Genomic DNA, 6,620 nt, shown 5'->3' on the forward strand with positions numbered 1-6,620 from the left:
ACTGCAGTTGTGTTATGTGAACTGCTTTTCACTGATTCCCATAAATGTAAAGATTACGATACTAAGTTTTATAACCTGTACTGACTTCTGCGTACTTAATGGAGGTGAATCCCAGAAACACTTCCCAGCACTTATTTGCATATGCTGCTACCCCAGGTGTCCCAACAGTAGCTACTCCTTTGTCAGAAAATACCTCTCAACCACTGGGACCACCTGCAAAAGGCATCTCTACCTTGACCATCTCCTTGTTTTATTGTTTCAGATGCACACACATAGTTTTGATATTTGGCAAAACATAGTTTTAGTTGTTAAAGAAAAACTACCACCCCAGATGGGAAGAAGAAACTAAAGATTTTCAGTAAGACCTTACTTCTGGAATGGGGCCTGTCATGCAGGGTGGCATGAGGGGTCTCTGGTCCCACTCCCCACACAAGAACGCAGGACATGGTGAGGCCAAACAGGAACACCCACGGAGCCATAGGTAGGGGAGTCATACCACTATACTGTCACTGGCAGCTGGGTTGGAGACACAGGAACCAGGAGCCACACAATTCTCAACCCTCACTGTGCCGCTTGCAGACTCAGCCCCCATCTTCTTGCTAGCCCCCCTTTTTTCTGCTAGCGTAGCCACGGCAGTTATATTAGTGCCCAATGGCTCACTGGTTACAGCTGACGGCCAACTAGCCACAGCTGATGGCCATTTAATCAGTCGATGGCCATTTACTCCCTGAGCCAGCACCTTTCTATGTGAGGCCGAGAGCCTGGAAACTGCTTTTTAGGGCTCTGTCCCCACACTCCACCCCTACAGGGTCTCGCCTCACAATCTACGCGACAAGCGTCTTCCGCGAGGAGCCCTGTGCGAGGAGCCTGGAGGTGAACGCTATTTCCTGGACACAGCCAAGCTCTCTGGTCACAGCCAGGTTTTCTCAGGGCACCACCAGTACTTCTGGGCACAGCCAGACTTCCTGGGCTTCTTAGGGTACCACCAGTCTCCCCGGACACAGTTAGGGCCTCTCAGGGCACTGCCACTCTCTCTGGACACAGCCAGACTTCCTGGACTCAGCCAGGGCTCTCAGGGCACTGCCACTCTCTCTGGGCTCAGCCAGACTTCCTGGACTCAGCCAGGGCTCTCAGGGCACTGCCACTCTCTCTGGGCCTCTCAGGGTACCGTGCTGGAACAACAGCGGCTCACAGTCAAGGTGCTTACATATTCGCAGTGGTGGCCAGTCAAGACACAAAAGCAAACATCCGCCAGTTCCACTACATGGTGGTAAAAGAGATCTAGACAGAAGGTGTTACTTTGGGCACCTTTGGTATATATATGGTAATTAAAGCCACCAGAATGAATGGAATCTAGGGAGGCTGTCATGCAGGAGACCCTGCTCGCTATGCCCTGTGTCATGCAGGGTGGCATGAGGGGTCTCTGGTCCCACTCCCCACACAAGAACGCAGGACATGGTGAGGCCAAACAGGAACACCCACGGAGCCATAGGTAGGGGAGTCATACCACTATACTGTCACTGGCAGCTGGGTTGGAGACACAGAACCAGTAGCAACACAATTCTCAACCCTCACTGTGCCGCTTGCAGGCTCAGCCACCATCTTCTTGCTAGCCCCCACTTGCTGCTAGTATAGCCACGGCAGTTATATTAGTGCCCAATGGCTCACTGGTTACAGCTGACGGCCAACTAGCCACAGCTGATGGCCATCTGATCAGTCGATGGCCATTTACTCCCTGAGCCAGCACCTTTCTATGTGAGGCCGAGAGCCTGGAAACTGCTTTTTGGGGCTCTGTCCCCACAGTGCCCTTTCCTCCTCCTATTGTTGCATTCCAGTTTCCCACATTTGAATGTTCTGAATGTTTCCCACATTGAAAGTTCTGAACCTTTCAAGTGCACCTGTTTTTATTCAGTTTATAAATCCTCATATTTGTCACCTTTACAGAGAAAAAAAAATCACATATCAAAATTGGTTTTGGGCATTGAAAAAAAATCACATAATCAAGTAAGAGAAGAGATATAGACCCTCAAAAGATTTCTGTGTCAGCGTTTATGTTATCATGTAGTTATTACATAAAATCTGGAGAGTGGGTTTGGTGTCAGGGGAAAGTATCATAATATTTTAAAGATAACCTGTAAGGTCTGAGTGGTTTTGTGAAGTGTACACATGCCAATTCACACATTTATATGATGTTCTGGTTCTTTCCTAGAGAAGGAAGCTGGTATTTGAGGGAGTGAAAAGGGATGGGCAAAACCACCATGGGATACCATGTCACATCCACTGGGGTATAATTTTAAAAAACAACAAAACAGTGTTAGTGAGGATATGGAGAAATAGGCACTCTCACACACTGTAGGTTTGTAAAATTTTGCAGCCACTGTAGGAGACAGTTGGCGTCTCAAAGAGTTAAACTTAGAATTACCATCTGATCCAGTAATTCCACTCCTAGGTACATACCTTGTACACAGATGTTCACAGCAGCTCTATTCGCAATAATCAAAAGGTGGAAACCACCCAAATGTCCATCAGTGGCTGACTAGATAAACAAAATATGGTATGTTCATACAGTATTATTTAGCAATAAGAAGGAAATACTATCCATGCTATAAAAACAGACACATAAATCAATGGAACAGAATAGAGAGCCCAGAAATAAATCCATGCTTATATGGTCATTTAATCTACGACAATGGAAGCAAGAATTTACGGTGGGGTAAAGACAGTCTATTCAATAAATGGTGCTGGGAAACCTGGACAGACACATGCAAAAAAATGAAGCTGGACCACCTCTTTACACCATATACAAGAATAAATTCAAAGTAGATTAAAGACTTAAATGTAAGATCTGAAACCATAAAACTCCTAAAAGAAAATATAGGAAGAAAGTTTATAGACGTTATCGGTAATAAGATATTTAATGATATATCCCCTCGGGCAAAGGAAGTAAGAGAAAAAATAAACATGTGGGATTACATCAAGCTAAAAAGGTTTTTCACAGCAAAGGAAATCATCAATAAAAGAAAAAGGGACCCTACTGAATGGGTCCCTTTTATATTTGCCAATGATATATCCAATAAGGGGTTAATATCCCAAATGTATAAAAGACTCACTCAATTCAACTCCAAAAAAACAAACAACCCAATTAAAAAATGGGCAGAGGACATGAAGAGACATTTTTCTAAAGAGGACATACAGATGGCAAACAGACATATGAAAAAATGCTCAACCTCACTAATCATTAGAGAAATGCAAATAAAAACCACAATGAGACACCACCTCATTCCAGCCAAAATGGCTATCATCAATAAATCAACAAACAACAAGTGCTGGCGAGGATGTAGAGAAAAGGGAACCCTTGGTGCACTGTTGGTAGGATTGCAGATTGGTGCAGCCACTATGGAAAACAGTATGGAGGTATCTCAAAAATCTGAAAATGGAACTACCTTATGATCCAGCAATTCCACTCCTAAGTATCTATCCGGAGAAATCCAAAACTATAATTCGAGAAAATTTATGCACCCCAATGTTTATTGCAGCACTACACACAATAGCCAAGACATGGAAACAACCGAAATGTCCAACAGTAGACGGCTGGATTAAGAAACTGTGGTACATTTATACAATGGAGTATTACGCAGCCATAAAGAAGAAAGAAATCTTACCATTTGCAACAACATGGATGGACCTAGAGAACATTATGTTAAGTGAAATAAGTCAGACAGAGAAAGATAAGTACCATATGATCTCACTTATTTGCGGAATCTAAAGAAAAGAATAAGTGAATGAACTAACCAGAAACAGTGTTGGAGACAAAGAGGAAAAACTGAGGGTTGCTAGATGGGCGGGAGGGGTGGGGGGTGGGGGGGCGGGTGAAGGGATTGAAGGGCAGTCGGTGACCACAGGATGGCCACGGGGTTTGAAAATTAATCTGGGGAACGTAATTTAGCGGTTACCAGAGGGTAAAGGGGTTGGGGGTGGGAGATGAGGGTAAGGGGGATCAAACATATGGTGATGGAAGGAGAACTGACTCTGGGTGGTGAACACACAATGTAATTTATAGATGATGTGATATAGAACTGCACACCTGAAATCTATGTAATTTTAATAACAATTGTCACCCCAATAAATTTAAATAAAAAAAAAAAGAAACTGTAGTACATTTATGCAATGGAGTATTACGCAGCCATAAAGAAGAATGAAATCTTCCCATTTGCAGCAATATGGATGGACCAGAGAACATTATGCTAAGTGAAATAAGTCAGACAGAGAAAGACAAATACCATATGATCTCACATATGGAATCTAAAGAAAAGAATAAATGAATTAATTAATTAGAAATAGTCTCAGAGACATAGAGGAAAAACTGAGGGTTGCTAGATGGGAGGGGGGGTGGGGATAAGGGGGAAGGTGAGGGGATTAGAAAGCACAGTCAGTAACCACAAGATTGCCACGGGGATACGAAAGTCAATTTGGGGAAGGTAATCAATAATGTTGTAAAGATTTTGTAGGGTATCCGATGGACACTTGTCCCATTAGGGAGACCATCTCAGGGATGACGTAGATTCCTGATCACTGCACTGTACACCTGAAGCTGAACAATGTTGAATGTCAACTACAATTTTTTATACATATATATATACATATATATATATATATATTTACAAGAAGTGGAGTACAGCATTAGGAATAGAGACAGTGGAAATGTAATGGCTGTGTGCGATGTCAGAGGCGTAGTAGATGGGGGAGACGGGTTATCACTGTGTGAGGGATATAAATGATAAATGTCTATTACATATTTTTGTACACCTGAAACTGATAAAAATATAAATAACTACTAAATGACAATGGCAAAAAAAATTAAAAAATAAATAAAATAAAGGGTGTGGTTTTCTTTTTGTGGTGAGGAAGATGTTCTAAAATTGGCTGTGATGATGGTTGCACATATCTGAATATACTAAAAACTATTGGATTGGTCACTTTAATGGATGAATTGTAAATAGTTAAATTATCTCAAAGCTGTTAAAAAAATTATTTTGAAGAGATGGCAGACATTCTTTTCAGGTCCTGTAAATTATATACATACTGGGAGTGCCAAAATTATTTATACACATTTTAAGAGATGTTATCTGTGTATTACTTTTCAAAGTTTAATTGAATTATAATAGAAATGTGTAGTATGACGTTCGCTCAAAAGATGGCGTTAATCAAATGGACGTTAGCATCACCAGGTGACAGGCAGGACAGTCAAAGAAAATGGCGGAAACACGGTTGTCGTTCGAGGAGCGCAAGATCATTTTGAAGTGGTATTTGAAATTCGAGAACGTTGTGGAAGTACAATGACAATGGAGGCGTGACTGTGTAGCAGAACCACCAACACGCCTAACAACTGCACGCATTCATGACTGTGGCAGTACTTCGGGAAGAAATTGAAATGGCATGTGTAGTGATACAAGTGGACACTTTGGTCAGCGTTGCTCAAGCAGTAGTTCACCATAATCAGAAGTGTCTGGATGCTGATGGGAACCACTCTGAGCACCTCTTGTAATTGTAGAAGACAAACATGACTTGTATTCATCTTTTGTTATCGGTATATGTTGAGTATTACAATTTTAATACAGTTTTTTTTTCCTTAAAATGTGCATACATTTTTTTGGCACCCCTTGTGTGTGTGTGTGTGTGTGTGTGTGTGTGTGTGTGTAGAGAGAGAGAGAGGCAGAGAGAGAGAGATACTCAATGTTATTAGGGTAAAGCATTAGGCAGGATTGCTTAAATCTATTTTTAATCTGTAATACGAAATATAGACAATACTTTACAGATTTAATAACTTTCAACAAATATTTCTGTGCATAGTTCTTGCCTAGAAATGTGATTTGTGCCATAAAGGACACAAACATTTTCTTATTCATTCAACAAATACTGATTGAGCACGTAGCCTGTTTCAGGTACTGTTCTAAGGATTGGTGATGCCTATTCTCATGAAGTTTACGTTCTAGTGAGAAGAGACAAAGAACAAAATAAGTCTATAGCATTAGAAAGTCATCATTGCTATAGAGAAAAGTGAAGTGAAGGAAAGAAAAAGAAATGAAGGATAGGGGTTGAGGGTGAGAGTTGCAGTTGAAACGGACTATCAGAAAAGACCTCACTGGGAAGGGGACAGTAACATAGATCTGAAGGAAGTGAACAAGTGAGCCATGCAAATATCTGGAGTGTTTTCCCTCCCCTGTGTGACAGTAATTCTTCCCTTTCTCTCCTATGTTATTTTTGTCCTTTTGCTCTACTGCATCGTTCCCGTCACCCTACAAACATGCTAGCATATTGTCATCCTAAAATCCACCTCTTGACTCCACTTCTGTCTCCAGAAGTGCTCCTCTATGCAGTAAAACCTTCCGTACCATTTCTCTGCTCCTCTATGCAGTAAAACCTCAACACTACTCTACTCCTCCCCTTCTTCTGTGACCCATCACTGGTCAGGCTGGCACTTCTCAGCACTGCTCTTGGTGAGATCACCGATGACTTGCGCGGTGCTAAATCTGACGGTCAGTACTTGTCCCTCATCTTGACCTACAAGCAGCATAGAACACCACCGTCCTGTCCTGTGTCACTTCCAGACACCACATTCT

Source organism: Rhinolophus ferrumequinum, chromosome 27 (assembly GCF_004115265.2).
Source record: "Rhinolophus ferrumequinum isolate MPI-CBG mRhiFer1 chromosome 27, mRhiFer1_v1.p, whole genome shotgun sequence".
Taxonomy (NCBI): domain Eukaryota; kingdom Metazoa; phylum Chordata; class Mammalia; order Chiroptera; family Rhinolophidae; genus Rhinolophus; species Rhinolophus ferrumequinum.